Consider the following 21,450-nt stretch of genomic DNA (forward strand, 5'->3'; position numbering starts at 1 on the left):
ACCCTCATTAATAAACAATAACTGGGACTCAAAATCAGTATGCATTTTCATCAATTAATGAAAAAGAGACAAAAATGTACTTCACTTAAGAAGAACTGAACTCAAATCTATGGACATTTTAGTTTGTGAACAAAAACGTGACGAATATTATATGATTTTGTTCAATCTCGTCTCTGCTCGTCTGCCGTCATGTGACCCACAGTGACACACCCCCTTTCAAATCTGCAGCTAGCAAGTGCAACATCCGCAAACGCATGGGCCAGACAGGAGGTAGATTCACGGTGAAATTGTTTTAATTAATTTTTTTAAGAAGTAAATTATAGTTATAATTGAACATTAATCCACAGTTATAATGTTCCAACAATAACGTTAATCCGACCGCTAACTAATGCTGGCTAAATTACTAGCTCGTAGCATGGAGCCATAGCAGCCACTGTAATTGTGGTTTGTTATCTGAAATAGTGTTGGGAAAAAAAAAAATGCTAGCAGGTGTTTACCACAGTTAGACCATATATATAATGTGTTTTTATTGTATTATATCCATTTCTATTTGCTGTTTTGGAAAAGAAAAGAAGCAAGAATGTTTTTTTTTAAATCGTGTTAGATCCGAAATGTTCAACATAATCAATCTGCTGACAAAAAAAACAGGGGTAAAATGTCCTGACTAAAACGTTGACAGTTTTTGTTGACTAAAACTAGACAAATAAAATTATGTTTTCTTAAACTAAAATAAAGGCTAAAATGCTAGATTTATAGTCGGCTAAAAATTAACTAAATAAAAACGAGATGAGGTTGACTAACTGTAACAAAAAACTAACAGGCGTGACTGAAATTGGACTCAAACTGACACTACATTTAAAAATGACGGACAAAATTAACTCTACCATCAAACCTGCAATTTATTGGTGCCCAGTCCCAAAGTAAGCTCGGATACTCACCGGGGCCGCTAATGACGAGAAGCGCTATAGAAAATACATTGATGGATGTTGCTTAAATAAAGTGAAACGTTGAAGTTTGAATGGTTTAGACACTAACAGCCTATAATTTGACCTACAATTTTCAGGATAAACAAAAGTCTAAAACATGGTTATCATAGTTTAGGGTTTTTCATTATAGTTATGTTTTTATTTATTTTTTTATTTTTGGGTGTGTAGTTTAGTTATGTTTTTGAAAATGCTTCGTGTTAGTTTGTGCTCTAACATTACATGATTGATTTGTAATGTATCCATGATGGTTTACAGTCTGTGTTTGTCTACATAGGCCAGTACGGTTCCGTTCTCCATGTGACATTCCGAAACGGCGTCTCATCCAGCGTGAGCGAGTCTCAGACTGAAGTGTGCGTACGTGTGTGAAGTTCCTTCCCCTTCTTTCTTTCTCCCTATGTTTCCCATGGGGATAAAACGGTCATTTTGTCCTGTCACTCCCCCCCCCTTTGATTTCCTTCCCACATTGCCTGTCCAATAATGACAGTTTAATTTGCCAGCCAATTACACCTGAGCGGTATTTAAATGAGCCAATCAGCACGGCTGACAGGATGACTAGTCACTCTAGTTAGCGCTCAGACGAAGAGGTCGATTTACTCTCGGACCACAGTGCATTTGTACAGTCAGAACAGTTCTCAGTTTACTTATCACATTGTTGAATGGTTTGACCCGAAGTGTCAATAGTTGCAGAAATAGAGCTGTATGTGGAAGTTATTTTATGTTACACTAAATAAGGTCTGATTTTTTTATATTTTTTTTATCCCTGGTACAGAATAATTCGACTTCTAACAAGCATGTTGTCCATACAAAGAGTAATGAATGTAGCACAGGAGGAACGCTTCAAAAAAAAGTAATTAAAAATTAAATGATTTGAGGGTAAGAATATGTATGAGCGCAAAGGAGATTGACAGGAGTTGAGTTAATCCTCTTTTGTGCCTTGTGTAAATAACGTCTAAGCATCCCATCCTTCTCATTAATGTAATGGCTGACTTAGACGCTCATAAGCACACTTTTTTTTTCTGGCACAGGCATACGAATTATAATTATTTCAAATTTTTATTATTGTCCTAATCCAAACCTTTTACTGTCCTCCCAGAGGTCATTTTCAATGTGCATGACTACTTTCTGTAATTGTACTTTTTAATACAAAGCACCGGTTAAGTAAATATAACCTTAGCCTAATCTTTAGATTAAATACATTTTTAACACACTGACTTTGTCCTTTCCTGCCATACACATTGCATACACCAATACCATCGAATGCGCACACTAAGGCCACACAGAACTCGGGTACTTATAATCACAGTAGCATAACCACACTTAAAAATATTAAACATGGCTTATGAGGCTTAGAAATTTGCACTTTTAAATATGTGGCCTGACCTGCAAGCCTTTTTTGGCACCCTGTGAAATGACTTGGTTGACAATGGTTTTTGATGATTACTTTTCCATGAGTTTAACCACACACACAATATATATATATATATATATATATATATATATATATATATATATATATATATATATATATATATATATATATATATATATATATATATATATATATATATATATAGACGCTCCTCTCCTTTATGTACACTTCATAAGGAGTTGATCATTTGTAATTTGCTCCATCTGAAAGTCTTGTCAGTGACAAACGCGTCATGTGCGCGAGCACATATTTAGAAAATCAAACGGTCGAAAAGTAGTGTAAATGATTTGTGTCTTTCTGAAATTGAGGGTTAAAGCCTCAACGCTTCATCCAAAACGAAAGCAACACACAATAGAGTTCCTTAACGACATCTGGACAGCTCCGATTCAGGGACTGCGGCACATAAAAACATTGCGCTGCAAAGACACACATACAATACACACTCGGGTCAACACGCCAGGAGTGGACCCCCAATGGTGACGCTGGCAGCATCCTCCATTAACTCCATTACGCACATATAGAATGCATGGATATGTGTCACTGTCTCCAGGTCGGAGACAAACGGATGCCTGATGAGACGAGGTGAGACAGTGACAAAATAAAATGGAACAATGACTGGAATGCTGATGGAAGGTCACTTCAACGACTTTAAAGGTACATTTATACCAGTAAGATATAGTAAAATAAATAAATAAAATAATAATAATAATGATAATAACAATAATAATTTCATTATTTTTTTAAGAGTTTCATGTTGTTGTATTATTTTTAAATACTGAAGAGGATTCGGGCCAGTGAAGAGAAAAAAATTGGTTGGCAGGTTTCTGACTTTTCTTCTCAGAATTCTCACTTTAAAGTAAAAATGTATCTGATTTTATTCTCAGAAGTCTGACTTTCAAGTGAGGATTCTGAGTATATTCCCAGAATTCTCACATTAAAGTCAGAATTCTCACTTTATTCTCAGAATTCTCGCTTGAAAGTCAGAATTCTTAGAATAAAGTCAGAAGTCTCACTTTAAAGTGAGAATTATGACAATTCTCACTTAAAAGTCAGAATTCTGAGAAGAAACTCAGAATTCAGACTTAAAGTCAGAATTCTGAGAAGAAAGTCAAAATTCTGACTTCAAAGTCAGAATTCAGAGATTAAAGTCAGAATTTTCACTTTGAAGTTAGAATTCTGACTTTAAGTGAGAATTCTGACTTTAAGTGAGAACTCTGAGAATAAAGTGAGAATACTCACTTTAAAGTCAGAATTCTGAGATTAAAGTCAAAATTCAGACTTTAAAGTCAGAATTCGGAGAAGAAAGTCAGAATTCGGAGAAGAAAGTCAGAATTCTTACTTCAGTCAGAATTCAGGGATTAAAGGGAGAATTCTGACATCAAAGTGAGAATTCTGAGAATAAAGGGAAAATCCTGCCACAATTTTTTTTTAATCTCCACTGGCCCTCCATATTTAACATTTTACTCATATATTTGGGTTTTTGTATACCCCTTGTACTCATTACTTATTTTCTATACGCCTTGTACTCATTAACATGGTGGGTGAGCAAGGAATGCGATAAACACCCTCGACTGGTTGCCAGCCAAAAGCAGGGCTCGTATAAACAAACAAGCATTCACATTCACACCTATAGACAATACTTATATATGGAATATGATTGTATGCCTGAGTATCTGGAGAAAATAATGTAATTATGAATAGGACATGAGCCAATTCAAAAGACAATATGCATCTTGTTTGTTTGTGCTCCATTTGTGACAAACCAAACAGGAATCGGCAGCTCGCTTAGTTAGTTAGCTAGCTGGGGAATCAGCCAGTACTTAGGCCCCAATTATCCACTAAATCTGCCTCTCTCTAAATGAGATTATTGCTACACGCAGAAGCTGAAGCTCCCATTGGGTTCCATTAACTTTGATTACTCCTCATTATTTACTTACAGCTCTGCCACTGTTATTGCTTTCACTTGCGCAGATGCCCAGACAGGGAGGACCCGAGTAGGGAGGTGATACAAGCACAGAGAGTTATATTTCATAAATGCATAAAAGTAAGTAATAAGTGAGGAAGAGGCACCTCATTGCAGAATCACAAAATGTAAGTAATGAAGCCAAAACTGTAGGCTTACATTTTTAAGGTTTTGCTTTAGCATGTTTTGTTTTCTAAGATGATTTGACACAAAGGCCAGCTTGGTGTGATAATGGTTGGCACAGCTGCCTCACTTTTACGACTTGAGAGATTCTGGGTACTAATCTTGGCTCTATCCCGCCAGTGTGGAGTTTGCATGTCCTCTTTCTGACTTGTGTTTCTCCGTTGGTCCCATCGTTGACGGATGCCCACATTTTCAGCGAAAACGTTTTCACGCAAAGACTAGACTGGTCACCATGACTGGACAGGACGTGACTAGACTGGTCACCATGACTGGACAGGACGTGACTAGACTGGTCACCATGACTGGACAGGACGTGACGTGACATGACCTGATTTGCCTTGACTTGACTTGCTGTGGAGTGGCTATGACTTGGTTGGGGCTGGGACGAGGACGACTTGGCTGTGCCCAGGACGACTTGGCTGTGACCAGGATTTGACACACAAACTTCCACACATAATGTAGACAATGCACCCACACCGATTGGACAAACACAACAGACTAAATATACCAACACGAATGAGACGCACCTGGGGAAACACAAGTGGCTGAAGGCAGAGAGACAGAAGTACCCAACTCTGCTGTTAAAGGTGATAAGGCAAAGAGTTTGGGATGTTTCAATAATTTGTGGATGGCCCACAGCCACAAAAATAGATCTGCCCCTGCCTTGAGCAGATCTCCATATTCAGAACCAAACAAGAGTAGTCGCTAATAAAATGAGAATTTTTAAAGCATTGTTTACTTGATGATCCTACAAAATGGATGGCGGACTGCAAATGGCCCCCGGGCCGTAGTATGAACACCACTGCACTAGAGTGTACGTAGTTGTGAATGTGAGTTTAAATGATTGTGTGTGTTTCAGTGCACCAACACATTGTATGTCTGTTAATAAGTTGTACAGTCTGCCTCAAAGTAAGATAATAGTAAGAATTCACTGCAAAAAGGATGGTAGAAAACTTAAGAAAAAAATACAGTAAAATAAGAAAATTATTACTTCAAATAAGCAAAATTATCTGCCAACAGAACAAGAAAATTGTACTTACCTGTAAGATTTAAAAAATAAATAAAAAAATAATACTAGGCTCATATCAACCACAGCGGTCTTGAGAATAGTATAAGATAGACTAAAAACAAGTAATATTGACTTTTTTCAAGCTGTAGCGTATAGGACAGTTTTCTTAAAATACATGCATATTTATTTACAAAATCTCAAAATAAGAAAATTCAACTTATGAAACCCCGAGTTCAGGGCCTTTCATGTTGGTCAGTCATTTTAAAATGTGGAAAAATGTTTGTTTTAAGCCTCACAGTACTTAAAACTGGCTGTTAACACTCAATGCCAAGACTGCTTGAAATAAGTTAATTAAGTAATAGGTAGAATCATCTTGTCTGACAATTTTATTTTAACTAAAAATAACATGTCAAAGCAAAATAAGCACATTTAGGTTAAATTTAATAAATTATATCTTACTCAGGAGTTCAACTACACTTATGTATTTCTTCGTATAAGCCAAGAAGTTATTGTGCTTAAACTAAACGTCAACTGTATGTGTGTGGGTAATTGAAAAACAAGAGCAACCAATGAAGAGAAGGAAAGAGGAAAACACTCCAAAAGAAGCTTTTCGGCTCACTTGTCATTTTGGGGCCAAGCCCAGTGCTCGGGGCCACCGTTTTCTCACATACTGTAATGTCTGTCGTTTTTGTGTATAAATCCAGTTGCTGCATTAAGATAGATCGAGAAGCCGCAGCTGTTTGCCTCCAAACTTTCTGACCGCAGCAAAAGAGAAGCACGGCAAGTGAGATGTTGCTAGGATGGCGAGGTTTGTGGGGGTGGAGAGAAATGCACAGCGACTACGAAGTCGGCTCCAAGGCCTAATTTCACCGACATTGTCCCTGGCTTAATTGCAAAATTCCCTCCATGTCTCCTTCCCTCCCCGTTGTGCGGGCTCTGTGGCGCTCCAAGGTAAAAAAAAAAAAAAGAAAAAAGGCAGGATCTAATTTCATTTTGGTTTGTCTTAGGACAACTTTTACATGTTTAATTCGATCCCAATTTCATGTAATCAGGCGGAAGTCTTCCCCAGAGGGAGGGGCAGCACAGGTCAGCACCAGGTCGTGCTTTTTTACTAATGTAATTGGCCCACCTTTTATTCTGTCGCCTTTGTCTTTTCTCCTTTATCTTTATATCCTTCTTTCTCTCCTTCCACCTTTCCAAGTCGCACCATCTTATGCTGCTCCTATCTGCTTCCCTTCATCCTCCCCCCCTCTGGGCGAAGTCGACGTGTTTGTTATTGCGATTTCATATTTTTTTCTTCCATCCGTCCCTGCCTCGGCAGCCTCTGGACATTGACTACAAAATCCATTATCATTTGTATATTTTAATTATGCAAATGAGGATAGCTCAGCTGGCCTGTTGGAGGCTGCAGGGGAGAAAGCAGGAACTCCATTGCGGGTGATTACAATTCATCCGCTCGTCTCGCTTTAATTGTAACAAGCTAATTACCGTGTTTTCATTTAGTTTGAACAATGCCAAAAAGAAAAGGGAGCAGTGATAGCTCGGGCTAACTCGTGTGGCAAAGCTAGCTGACGGGCATTCGGAGATGGGAGGGGGGAGGTGAGGGATAACGGCCTGAAAAAAATCCTTGGAACACTGATGCAGCAATATTTCGACAACATACAAATAATTAGTCGCATTCTGCTTCATTCTTACATACTACCGAGCATGCCAGAGTACAATACGCAAGTCAAGCCTGGTTCTCACTAAATTGCAAGTTGGCTGATTTTCAAGTTTCATCAAGAATTTAGAGTGTACAAAGGGCTGATAACTCATGTGGGGTAATGTTTCGCTAGTATTTTTTTTCCTTGACTCCAGAGGTGAAGGGACTGCAGTCAAATGATTTTGACTCGCATGAGACTCAAGTCCCCAGTTTTAGGACATGACTTGAGCATGACTCGACTTGACTTTGACTTGGGACTCATGAGATTCAACTTGCAACCTCATGAAGCAAGCAGAGTTGTAGTACTCGAGTATGGATTCCTCACTTTGATTATTATAATTATTCATATTTTTTAATTATATATTTAATTGTATTTACTTTTTTTCCAGACTTGACACTTTTTTTGTTTGTCTCTGACTTCACTTGGGCTCCTTGGAATTTAACTTGAACTTAATAGTTTTAGCAACTTGACTTGAGTCCAACTATATTTTTTATTCCTGAAAATGAATGTCCTCCTTCATAAGAAACTTTAAATAAAGTTTTTCAGATTATCGAAATAGACCGGCATTTACTATGCATTGGCCACCCGGTAAGCATAATGACATTTTGCTAATTTTGTGGTTGTGTAAAGTGTAATTTTTTTTTCTGTCTTAAGGTTTGCTCTTGACCTCATTTGGACTTGGACTCAGACTTTGTGGACTTGGAACTTTGTGACTCAGTCTTGACTTGGACTCAATAAAGTTGGACATGACTACATCCAAGTATCATAATGGTTACATTTGGATTGAAGGATTATGTTTCAAATCGGGAAGAAGACCATGGCAACAAGGTTTACCAATAAAAGTTAACTATGGGGTCTAACTTCATCCAAGTCAGAGACTGGAAACTATACCATTAAAAACCTGTGAATGTTTTAGCATACACATGCACATTGATGTCAACAAGTGCGTCATATTTTATGTTACAGATCTGTCTATGAACTATTCCAAGTCAATGTTAAAAGTCACACGTTTATACAAGCTTTGATCTGCTGCTGGACTAGAGCAAATCACTTTATTCAAGTTGGCATAAATCCAATTTTTAAAATCCGCCATGCTGTGCCCACCTGCGCATGTCTGTGAAAATACCAACACAAGGTCTAACCCGCCTATGCGCAAATTTAGATCCCATTAAATGTGTTGTGTTAAATGGAAATGTAACACTATTGATTGCATTATAATAACTGGTCTGTTTTATTGCACAGTGGAGAAGCACATTGTTCTGTGCATGTACATACTGTAGCGTTTCATGTGCTTTATTGTCGTTCACAAGCCAAGTCTGGATCCAGATGGTTAAATGGCTCACCCTAAAGTAGTCTACCAATCACATTTAACTTGATACAACAATTTGCTTTCAAGAGCGGCATTTTGTCAGATGACTGAGGATCAACTTGAGCCTGTCCCAAATCCTGACACAATCCCCCCTCTTGACTAGCCATGAAAACAAGTTTAAAGTGCCTCTTCTGTCCTGTGTGATTTAAAAGAGGAGATCAGAGAAGTGTGCTCCCTAAAAGACATTAATAACAAAACTGCTGAAAGCAGGAGTAAAGTGAAAGTGAGGGCAAAAAAATGCAGTAAGACTCTTGTAACCATTACATACAGCACACGCTCAAACTTAAAAGAACAAAGCCGGTAGCGGACCAATCAAGACGAAGTTTGTTTTGTGCTCGAGGTGTTCTGCCTCATCTTCTCTCAATTCAGAGTTATTTTGCCGGTGAAATGAGTCCGGGGCTTCTGGGGATCAGGACCAGGCCTCGGCTGAGCAAGATCTCATTAACTCTCCTTTGCATACACCCATGCACGTGCGCACACACACTCATACAGATATGTATTCACACATGCACACACCCTGTCATGTCACAATAAGGGGAACCCTGTATGTATGCCACAATGAACATGCATGCATGAAGCCCTGTAACCTTTATTGAAAAGGGGTTGTTTTACAATAGGACCCCAAAAAGTTATTTCCCCAATGCTTCGTTATCGATCACACATCTTGTACATAAGTTATTCCATATTTACTCAAAAGGTTTTGCAAAGCATTCATGCAAAGCATTTATTCAGCGGTATGACCTTGTTTTGAATCATGGGAGTTGGAATTATCTGTGAATAGAGCCAAGCTTCGTGGCATACTTCTGCAGTTGCAGGAACTGTTCCTTATCACAAGATAGCGGCTGAAACACTTTGCAGATGAACTGTTAATTGTTTTACCGTTGAAACCTTCAGCGCCGAAGAAAAACATGTCTGTATTATTATCTCCTAAATGACTCATGTGTTCCCCCTCCCCTTTAGAGCAGTAACCACTATGTAACTAGTGAATACCCAATAAAAACAGGAGGCCAAAGAGGCAAAGTGTGCCTCCGAGCAGATAGGAGATTGTAACTGAGCACATCTCTGTCCGGTTCTCCTCGCGAGCAAAAATAATTTTAAATCTCCTGTCTTCCTTCCTTGTCTATTGTTTATTAAATATTCTAGGCTGATTGAACCTGATACATAAACGTACCATTCAGAGTCACTTTTCGCCACATGCTGTACATAAATATCAAAGAAAAAAAACGGATCCAGATTTCAGACTAACCTTGCCTTCATTTTTGTCTCCAGCATCCAACTTGGGTGCACCTCTTGCCATCTCCCACCTTCTCCATGCCCACCTACTTTGCAATGTCATCAGGGAGAGTCTTGAAAGGTATTTGAAATTGTCTTCCTTAATCATTTCCCTGATCCCGCAGGACACGCGATGACATGATAGTGGAGGAGGGTGGGTGCCGGAATATGGGAATATGGGCATGCAAATCCACTTCAGGAAATGCTTCTCCAAGGGTTTAGAAAGGAACGCCCGGTGACACAGATGGAAGCAAAGAAGGGCGCTAAATCAAACCTTCCAGGACCTGAAGTTCATGAGTTTTCTCATTGTACAGGGAAAAAACGAAAAGGGCATGATAATGACATTTTTTTGCTAATTTTGCTGTGAGGTCTTTATTGGATCATAGACCTATTTTTAGTCGAGTTCTGTCTTCACCAAGGGCTAAGTATTCAAAAAGTCTGACCTGTATTGTAACTCATGATTTATTGGAAATATGAAATGTCGATTTTCCCTGGTTATGACTTATTGCCTGAGTCCACTGTCCATGGTTCTGAAGTTTCTGGCAATGGGTGCAGAGAATGGGCTCTTTGCACAAATCCATTACTCCCTGAACTCAATACCACTCCTTCATTTCCTGTCTTTCATGATTAGACAAATTGATTAATCCAAATAACAAACAAATTTGTGGCGTTAAAGTAACTTTAAAAAAATTAACTCAAAATTAACGCATTTAGTGTCTCAAAATTAAAACTATCACGGATTTGATCAGAAGATGGAGCAATATATCTATTCAAACAACTTTTATATTTACTCTACAGTCGACTGCCGCCATTTGTGAAAACCCACATATGATTGACCTCAATTGAAATGCATGGGGGGGGGGGGATCTTCAAAAAATGCTGATAAACATTAAATGCACATGTAATGTCTTATGTCGTGGAGCCGGTCAATGATGTCATTGTTTGATCGGGCAAATTAAGGCATTACAGCCGATCACCGATTTTGCATAAAATGCTAAATATTGTACGATCCCGATCCAGCCAATCAGATCGGTGTAAAGTCTAGTGACTGGTAATGTATGTTAACTGGTATATAATATAATATTGTACTGTGTCTTGTTTAGTCGTGCAGTCAACCAGTAACAGATACCTGACTCTTAAACCGTTTGCATGGAAAGTTACATCTGATCCTGTTATAACTCTGGATTATGTTCAATATTGTACACAAATGTCACGCTATAGGTTAAATCCACACTTTAAGTACCAGGAGGTCTTAGTATAGAGGCTATCCTTGGTAAATATGTAGCAATCTTTAAATCACCCCCTACAGCTGCTAACTGATTCTCAGTTGACCTATAATATCAACATATATCATTTAAATGCAATGTTTTTATATCTGAATTCGTCATTTGGTGTAACATCTTGTATCTCCACACAGAAAGAAAGAAGAGACACACAAAGTCAAATCTACACTTACTGATATTTTTAGACATGACATTATCATGAAACCATTTTGGGCTCCCATGCTCTTCATGCCTTTACAAAGTGCATAACTTTATTTGTCAATCTGCGTGGGGCGGACATCAGATATTTGTGAGCACATTCCAAATCCAACTTAACCAGCAGTTGGGGATCAGCGAGAGGAAGTGAGAGCTCGAAATCTAACATTCATTAAGAGATCAGACACTCAGAGGATCATCTTTAAACTGCCCGTGGAAAAATAACATTTAAATCGCACAACATGACCTTACATGCACTTTTGCCTGTATGTACTGCTTTTATTTCAGTCACATCAAATGGTTCAAAAAACAACAACCTACATTACTTGAGTGTTTTTTTGCTGCTTAATTCTATCACAATGGAGCAAGAAAATTATGAGGCGACAATTTTCACTAAATCCTCAAATATCTTATTTAAAACATGCCACAAATTTAAGGCTATTCAGAAGGCTCAAGAAAAGCAGTGAATCGTCTCCTAACCTGTGCCACAACATTCATATACCTTCATTGTCTCTAATGCTTTCCATTAAAACTGTCGTGATTAACTCCTTTGCTCCCAAAAACGTACATTCTATTTTAAATATTGCCATGGTCCCAAAAACGCATTTATATGTTTATTATATGTTTTCATGCTAGAGCATACAGAATACTTTGACGCAGCCTCTGACCTGAAGAGGTCGCTTAAAGCAATGGTAGTTATTTAAAAAAACGGCCAGCAGGGGGCACCAGAGTATAAGAGATCAACCAGGGCCAAGTTGAAAAAACAAAAACGGCCAGCGGGGGGCACCAGAGTATAAGAGATCAACCAGGGCCAAGTTGCAAAAAAAACGGCCAGCAGGGGGCACCAGAGTATAAGAGATCAACCAAGGCCATGTTGCAACAAGCTCAACAAATATACTTTTTTTTCCTGACTCTAATCTTTCCTTTTAGTAGGTTGCATGTTTTTATGGCAAAAGAACACAATATTCTGTGGGCCTTGCAAAATCAGTCCAAATCCAGTAAAACAGCCGGGAGCGAAGGGGGTTGCTTCAATGAAAATGGCTGGGAGTGAATGAGTTCAACCTTGTGGCCAATCAGGACGGCAGGGATTTATGCTGCAACATCTGGGCACTATTTTAATAGCCCACATATGTTATCCCCCCCCCCCCCAAATCAACGTGTTGCTCCTGTTGAGAGGGGCCATTTGAAAGCTAAGTGGGATCGAAATAAGTACAAGTGAGCGTCATCATTAAGCAAAGCACGCCTGGTGACAGAAGACCCAAACTGTTCAAATGTCCTCGTGCCCTTAAAGAATCCCAAATAGGCCCATCTGTCCATTTGACACTCTGTGATTCTTAGTGGTTGTAATCCTGCAGGGATTTGATAAAGAAGACACAAACATATTTATGCTGCCGGATATGAATTTTTTTTTTAAGTCTATGTTTTATAGTGAAAGCTGTTAAAGAAAGTATGTTTTTACGAGTCAAATGGAGGGAGACACAAATCAGGGCAACTGGACTTCAAATCTTTCTTCGCTGTTTTTGGTTTGAAATTGGCACCCTTTCTTTCTTGACAAGAGTAGTTTAAATGAAACAGTTTTTTAACACTAATTTAATTAATTTTGGGTGGTCCAAAAGTAACTTGAATAATTATAGTGTTTCAAAGAATTTTATTTGTCTTAACATTTTTTACGTTTTAACATTTTCTTGTTTCGTACCCCAAAAAATAAATGATCATTCTAATCGTGATTTCAATTATTACCAAAATAATCATGATTAATATTTTCTTCATAACCAAGCAGTCCTCTAGTTACTCTACAGTTACTCTTGGCTTCTTTTTTTTTTCCATTAAATACATTCCATATAAATATCCATGCATATTAATGAACATGCAGATATGGTAGCTAAGAAATCTTTTGTCTAAACATAACATCTGGCATTTAAAAATAGATTATACTGGTGTTGAAAGGATAATAATCCACCAAAAAGGCTCAAGAAAAACATCTTGTTTGTGTTTGCACTTGAGGCACGTCAGTGAGCATGCGTGCGTGTTAATGTGACGCGCTTGTTTTTATGTCACCATTTAAAAACAACAAGGGCTCGCATATCTGTAAACATTAGCGTGGTCAGATCCGTGTCACCCCCCCACTCCCCCACCCGCACCCCCGCACGCCTCTTTCAGCCCTGCTTTTAATCCTTCACTTCCACTGCCACGTAGGGGTATTTATGAGTGACCAGATCAGTGAGAGATCAGCGAGAATCATCATAACAATGATAGTGATGATAAGATCTGTTTTGATGAGCAGTCTTAATGTGAGGTTTTAGTGCAGCGACAACAATCCGTGTGTAAAGGGAAAAAAAAGACTGCAAAAGCTATTGGGTACACGGTATACAAATATTTGTTTTTGTTACATAGTGGGGGCCAACATTTCGCGATTTCGCAGAGTTATGGGGCCCACCCGTCCATGTGGGGCCATTTTAGACCCCTTTGTGAGGGTCAAGACTTGGTTTTAGAGTTTAGGTTTGAATTGGGTTACGGTTGAGGTTAGGGTAAGGAATAGGGGTAGGCAATCATTTTGGATGGTTGAGGTTAGGGGAAGCGGCTAGGAAGTGCATTATGTCAATGAGATGGCCCCACAAAGATAGTAAAACAAACTTGCGTGTGCGGGTCTTCCATATGAGCCACACACACACACACACACCCACACACACAAACACAGCTAATATGAATTGTTATTTTTAAATACAAAACACCAGAGCGGCTATTTGGCTGAACAATAATTATTTTTCTGGAACAATAATTATTAGCTTTTAATTCTGTTGTTCACTGTTTTGCCCGATGGCCCTTCTTTGAAAACCAGACGCGCTATTTCAAATTCGGAGCCCTAAAGCAAAACTGCATGAAGCATTTAACTTGAATATCAAATAATTACAAATCGAATAATTGAAAAATCAAAGTGCAGCTGGATCGTTATTGAAATGTGCGAGGTAATGCTTCCTGGAACATTCTGTCTTGTTGTGTGAGGTCACTTTTAATACGCGTTTCAATACTGGGACTTTAATTGATTGCTTTTAGGTCATATTTTTTTCACATGTAATATACTATATTCATCAAAAATCAAAATCCTGCAGGTCATTTTGTGTAAACATGATACACTAATATGAAGCAATTTCAGCAATATTGAGTTTATTTTTCAATCAATTTGCCCTGGAATTCATGTGTTTGTCTCTTTTGCAAGACAAAACAAACAATAAATGAAGATTAACTGCTCATAGTCTAATCTGGTAGAGTCTGGTGCTGCTATGCAGTATGTTTGATGGGATTACATTCAGGATTACACAATTAAAGCGTATCTGGTTGCAGGGCTTGTCACACTGTTGTGGCACTGACTGCGATGTCAACCAGTATAATAGCTTTGGAATTGTCGTTATAGTTATTTTGAATTTGAATTTTGTTTTGAATTTAGTTTAAATTAGTTTTCAGAGTATTTTTTTGTAAAAGTTTTGGTGCTTCATTTTAAAGTAGTTTTAGTATCACTTTTTTTTTTTTTTTTGATATTCATTGGTAAATGGTACTTCATTTATATAGCACTTTACATTCGACGACTCCTTCACCTACTGATGACGCAGCATCAGGAACAACTGGGGGGTTCAGTATCTTGCTCAAGGACACTTCCAACCGGTCACAATGGCATGGGATCGAACCCACAACCTCTGGGTTTACCACTTTACCACGGAGCCACGCCACCCCATTATTATGTGAAAGTTCATGGTATTGTGTAGCAAAAAAAAAAATCAACAACAAAATTATTTTATTTTATTAATATAACAGTACACAGACTTACAATTACAATAAGTGCAGTGCATAATAGTGCTTCTAAACCCTACACGGCAAAATTCCAGGGTTAAATTTGGGGGAATTGATTTTAACTTCCAACGTGTAATTTTGACATTTTCAGAGTCTAGGGTAGGCGCTTTTTTTTTTTTTTTTACAAAGTTGTTCACCTAGTAGCAAATTTATCATTGGGAAAACTGAGAATAGTTAATTGTCTACTGCTGTAGTGTTGATTTAACTCTGTTTAGTTTTAAATAAATCATTGAAACCCAAAAACGTATAAATATGTTTTTAATACATTGTCCTTTATACGTGTTTTATGTTTTGTTTTGTTTTTATGCTAGAGCAGGCTTTGATGCCGCCTCTGACCTGAAGATGTCACAACAATGGTGGTTATTACAAAAAACGGCCAGCAGGTGGCAGCAGAGATCAACCAGGGCCATGTTGCAACAAGCTCTTTTTGACAATGTTTTCAACAGGTTTGTGAATAATGATGAAACTTAGCTATATTCTAATGCTAATTGTTGCAAAATGGAAACAGATAGAAATATATATTCTCTATTCTTTCTTTTGGTAGGTTCCATGTTTTTATAGCAATAGAACACAATATTCTGTGGGCCTTGCAAAATCTGTCAAAATCCAGTGAAACAGTCGCGAGCGAAAGGGGGTTGCTTCAGTGAAAATGGCTGTGAGTGAACAGCTGTCGCTTAGGACCGACATCATCTCGTGGCACTCTTTTTATTGGCTGCCGCTGGATGCCGTCACTTCTCCGCAGTACAGATACCCGTGTTAAAATGCAACGGATAAAAGTAAAAAGTAGTCTAAAAAATAATTACTTACTCAAGTACAGTAATGTACTTAGTTACATCCCATTTCTGGAAATAAGCAACTTTCTACACAAAAAAAGTACATTTGCTGTGAATTGCGCTTTAATTTAGCTATCGTTAGCACCGTTTTGACGAAGTCGTCCTGTATTTATGTGAGAGTAAGCTTCTCCAATGCCAGCCAGCTGAACTCATATTCTAACTTAACAGCAACAATTACATCCACGCAATGATTGGAATCATCTTTGCGCTGGTCAATAACGACTCTCTCCCTTTGACAATTTCATTCTCGTGGAAGTCTTCTGTCTTCCCGCTTTCAGCTTTTATTCGGCCCTGCCATCACTCGCCACGCCACCTGGTGATTAAGCAGTAAATTAACCTCCCGGCCTCATTAATAATAAACGGATAGAGAAAGCTTTTGGTTGTTCCGTTTCCTGTCTGCCACGCTAATAGACCCCTTAACGTTCACATTAACATAGCTCTTGTTTACTCGGGCAGATGGACAGACGAGGACAAAACATGGACGGGCACAAGGCGAGACGCATAAACGCATCATGTATCTCGTATAATGTACGGACATTTACTCGCATTTAAACCGCACGGCCAGACCTCAGAGGTCATGTGATCCAATAATGCCTCCAGAAGATTGAACGTGCGTGATAAGATGATACAACTATGTGCTTATGTGCTTCTTGGAAATCTCAATTTACTTGTATTGTATATGTATTCAATCAATTTTCCCCATTATAAAAATGACACCTTTTCCGTACGGCCACCGTTCGTATTATACGTGAGCGTTCAAAGTTAATTTTAGATCACTGGTTCTTAACCTGTGTCCGGTCGAACCTCATGGGTTCGACGGAGGTCAAGACACACACCCTACTCGTATGATTGACGATGACACACCCCCCGCTTGGCTATCATTGGCTGCAGGTGATCACACGACATTGCTTGGTCTATCAATGCTGCAGGGAGTTTGGTGTGCACATATGGGGTTCCTCAAGGTTCAATCCTGGGTCCTCTGTTATTTTCATTGCATCTGCTGCCTCTGGGTTTCATCTTAAGAAAACAGTTGTTGTTTTAAAGTATTTGTAGTAAATATAGAGTGGAGGTGTCAAAATGAGTATGTTAGTTTTGAGTTAATTTAAAGTTCCTTAAACGACACAAAAAAAAAATTCACACGTGAATAATGACCACCCACTACTTGGAAAGCCTGTACTGGGGGAATTCCAGTTGCAACAGACACGTCCATGTCAATATTTAGCAGTAATAAATGCAATTAGAATTCATATATGTGTGGAGACTGGAGTCAAATTGTATTTTACTATTTTTTTTTTGAAAAATGCACTGAGCTGTCACCAACGTCTTACAAATGCAGTTATGCCATCTAGTGGCAGAAAAATGACCTCAGCACAAATCAATATCACACTTATTTTTTTACAGTGCAGTACATCTTTTTTTTTTTTTTACTCAGTTTTATGAATTATTATTAAATGACTGTATCAATGACTAAAAGATGCAGCCATATTTCTATTAGTTTAACATGTTTCCACTTTTATGAAAACGAGTATGATGTACATTTTATTGTACATATATATATATATATAAAATTTGCGATTAACGGTGAGTTAACTATTGAAGTCGTGCGATTAATTACGATTAAAAAAAATTAATCGCCTGACACCCCTACTTTAAATGTCAGCTTCGATATATATTGACAGCATATGCATGGGACCGATTCCGTTTATTTCCGTTCATTTGTTATGTTAAGATTGTTTTACGACAAGCAGGAATTGGAAATTGACCGGCTTCCTAAACCTGATGGGGTTCAATGGCGTTTCACAACTTACTTTTCTGGCATTAGCCGTGCTATAGAAAGAGGATTGCACTTCTTTTCAAATGTTCTCATGTCGTTTAAGATATTACAGATATGAATACAAAGTTATTAACAACGAAATTCCTGTCAGAAAAGCAAGCTTATGCACACTCACAAACGGCAAGAAAAAACAGTAAAAGCCTTATGGGACCACATTTGTGGTATTTCATCCGAACGTCTTTTTCAGGTCTAAGTGCCAATCTTGTGAGTTGCCTTGATTTTATGCCCCACATAAAATGGCGCCGTTTGCTCCACAATGGCCTATTTAAGTTACATTACCTTCAAATATTCCCCAGTAAAGAAAATTAAGCTGTGATACTGTGAGATCATCCGGTTAGTTATCTTCTCCCGGTAGAAGGGATGTCACGTTGACACCCTGTGGAGAGAACGCAATCATTCTCTCGGACAAAAGGTAATAGTCTTATGCAGCGTGCCCCAAATAGTCCACTTCCCGTCTTCCTCTCAAACCATAAACTTAAGCAAATAGTGTTTTAGTGCTGACAAATATGCACGGGGTGATGAAAAGAAACTAAAATGATGTTAAAATTGTATCTTATATTAAAGTCATTTCTGGGAGACACTGGATTTGGATGCTCCGGATAATACAATCTCTCGCTTTCGAAAGTATAGTCCTGCAAACTGCCCTCGTTATTGTGTCTTAATTACATTATTTATTACATTAATTTTTTTGCAGGTAAACATGTAAGTTAAACGGAATGGTAAATGTTTAGTTATCATTTACGTGAATCCCATACTGGATTGAATTCAATTCATTCAATCACAACCTCGGTAGTCTCTTATCAACAGTTCCAAGTAAATAAGACGCTAAAATTATATTTATATTTTGTATAAGCTATAAGAACAAGTGAAACATCAGGATACTGGATTTTTTTATAAACATCTCCAAGAAGCTTCGGCCATGCTATGAGTACCCCCCCCCCCCCCCCCCGCCCCCTTCTGACCTTGTAGCCTCTCTGCTTACCTTTTCAAATGCTCTGTAGCGCCCAGCAGTCTGTCTGCACTGGAGCTAATTGGCTTCAGTGTTCACTGTTAACGTCTCATTACTCATTCCACTTAGAATAACTTGCACAGGTTTGCCTTGTGTCCAGGGGTCATTAAAAGCAAAGGAAGCCTTTAATTATGAACTCTGGATTATTGAGTAAGGATAACCATCACCCACCATGTCTGAAATGCTCTGTCTCCCATGCACGCACTTCTCTTTTTGCTATATTCATCACGTGGTAGTTATCTGGAGTGTGTTTTTTTTTTTTTTGCATGACATTCTCTTTATTAACTCATTCACTGCCATTGACAGCTATAGACGTCAAAAAATCATTTAAACTATTTTTATTAGTTTAACATTTTTTTCCCCCATTTTTGTTAACAAGAATATTTTTTGGTACATCTAGAACAGATGTCAACTTTGTGATTAACCGTGAGTTAACTAGTGAAGTCATGCGATTAATTATGATTACAAATTTTAATGGCCTGATGCCCTTAATTTTTAAAAACCTTTTCTTTAAAAAAAAATTTTTTTTTTAATTTTTTATATATATTTTTTTTAAGAAAAATTATTACAAATTAGGGGCGTCAGCAATTACAATTTTAAACGTAATTAATCGCACGACTTCACTAAAAAAACAAAAAACACAAAAACAAATTCCAGGTTTTCATACTTTTGTTAACAAAAGTGGGGAAAAAATGTTAAACTAGAAATAGTTCAAATGAATTGTTGACGTCTGTAGCCATCAATGGCAGTGAATGAGTTCAATTTTGAAGCAGTTAAAGTGGATTATTATTATCATTATTAATACATTTTATGAATCCCCATTGCTTGTCAATGAAATGCATGGTAATCTTCAGTGGTGGTGCTAATTGATACAAGTGCCCGAGGCAGCGCGCATGCGCATCTCTTTAAGGCTGAGCAACACTGATTATTATTAAATAGGAGCATGGAGCTTCTTTTTTTTTTTTTTTTTGCTAAAACTTTAAATGTCCTACTTAAAATGTCGCATTTTGATATCCAGTCGCCAAAGGAGGAGGGTGACCCGCCCGCACGGTGGCAATCCGCTTCCAAACCCTCACTTTCTGTAATAAAATTCTGCAATAAGAATAATCAACCCCATTATAATTTGTCCTCCAATTTGCTTAAGATGTGTGTTAATTGTAATGGCGCACTAAATCTTTTAGCGAACACAAGAGTTGCATTCGGTAAAAGACGGCGCAGTATTAAGTAAGGATTACATTTGGAGCGACCATATTGTAGCCTACATCTGCCTTTTAATCGCCACTAAATGAATGGAGCGCTTTAATAATATATATATAAAAAAATGCACGCCTTCATTATTTTTTTTTTTACCTAAATTCGGGCTGGAATGTAAATTCATTGCATCATTTTATTATGAGCTAATAGAAGGGTTTGATGTTTAGAGAAAGGGGGGTTGGGGGTACATTTTAGTATGGTAATCACTCACCTGGGGCGTGTTGCATTTATTGACAGCTCTGATGTTAAATGTCTCAAGCTCACTTAGTGTTGTACCTCTTAATTTATTATGTTTCCATCTCGCTTCAATGTCCGCGTGCACGCTTCACTGGTTTGACCCTCCGAAGTCACAAAGCGTTTTTTTTTGTTTTTTTTAAACGCATGATTAATTTCTCAGTGGGGGCGACGTCTAATGCATTATGAAAACAGTGAAATGTAGTCCAAAGGGCTTAACAGCTGCATTGTATTGAAATCAGCCCGTTCCCCCGCTTTACGCGGTTTAGTCACGATCTTCTTATAATAACATTTGGGAACACGAGGCGTTTAAATATCTCCATCCGCTCTGATTTCAAGGGGAGCAATTCGTGTTAATAAAGTTTTAAAAACATTTATTATTATTATTTACATGCAACAACTATTGACAGAAAAACGTGGCAACAATTTTGGGATTTCAACTATATTGCAATCAAGAACGAAAATAAAATATTTATTTTTTGGGAAAACTCAATTGTGACGTCACTTCTGGCAGCCACGAACGAGACAAAAGCACGCGCTGTGACGAGGTCAATTGGTTTGAAAAGAAGCAGATGGGGCTCGTGTGGCGCGTTCAAGAACAGCCCTAAAAGTGATGCCACCGGTCCATCTCAACTTGCAATTTAACACTTGATTCCCGATCAGGAATTCAATTATTTTATTTATTTCTTAAAAAAAAAGAAAAAAAAAAGACGTGATGTTATACACCCAATATAATTTTTTACTTCCCAAAACATGGCCACTGGGCAATATGTCCTAATAATTATGAACAATGTTCACTTCTCCCTCATGCAAAGGCGTTTGAGGAGGGTGACGACATCCTTCAATCTGGGTTACATGGCTTTATATTTAGGTCTGCCTGCTCCCATCTGTAATTTGGCTGCGTATTTTTAGTGGATGGAGTAATTGAGCAGCCGGATGCTTACAAAAGAGAAAGCAAGTGGAGCAAAGGAGTAACTTTAAAAAAAAAAGGAGAGAAAAAAAAGCCTTTTGAGATCATTCTGGATTTTGCCCCCCCCCCCCACACACA

General features: G+C 38.1%; 1 protein-coding gene across 2 annotated transcripts in view; it reads left to right on the plus strand.

The window, feature by feature from the left end:
* skor2 (SKI family transcriptional corepressor 2) overlaps window positions 1–21,450 on the plus strand; it is a 96,711-nt gene that overhangs the window by 62,021 nt on the left and 13,240 nt on the right. The window contains exons 1-2 of one of the 2 annotated variants that reach the window (XM_086096048.1): window positions 2,966–3,069; window positions 9,912–9,996. The gene's annotated coding sequence lies outside the window, so the exon portion shown is untranslated. Of the gene's footprint in view, window positions 1–2,965; window positions 3,070–9,911; window positions 9,997–21,450 lie in introns of those variants that run through there. The other variant, XM_086096046.1, reaches the window with a different exon arrangement.

Source organism: Leptonotus elevatus, chromosome 15, assembly GCF_054856555.1.
Source record: "Leptonotus elevatus isolate MCC_2025b chromosome 15, RoL_Lele_1.0, whole genome shotgun sequence".
NCBI lineage: Eukaryota > Metazoa > Chordata > Actinopteri > Syngnathiformes > Syngnathidae > Leptonotus > Leptonotus elevatus.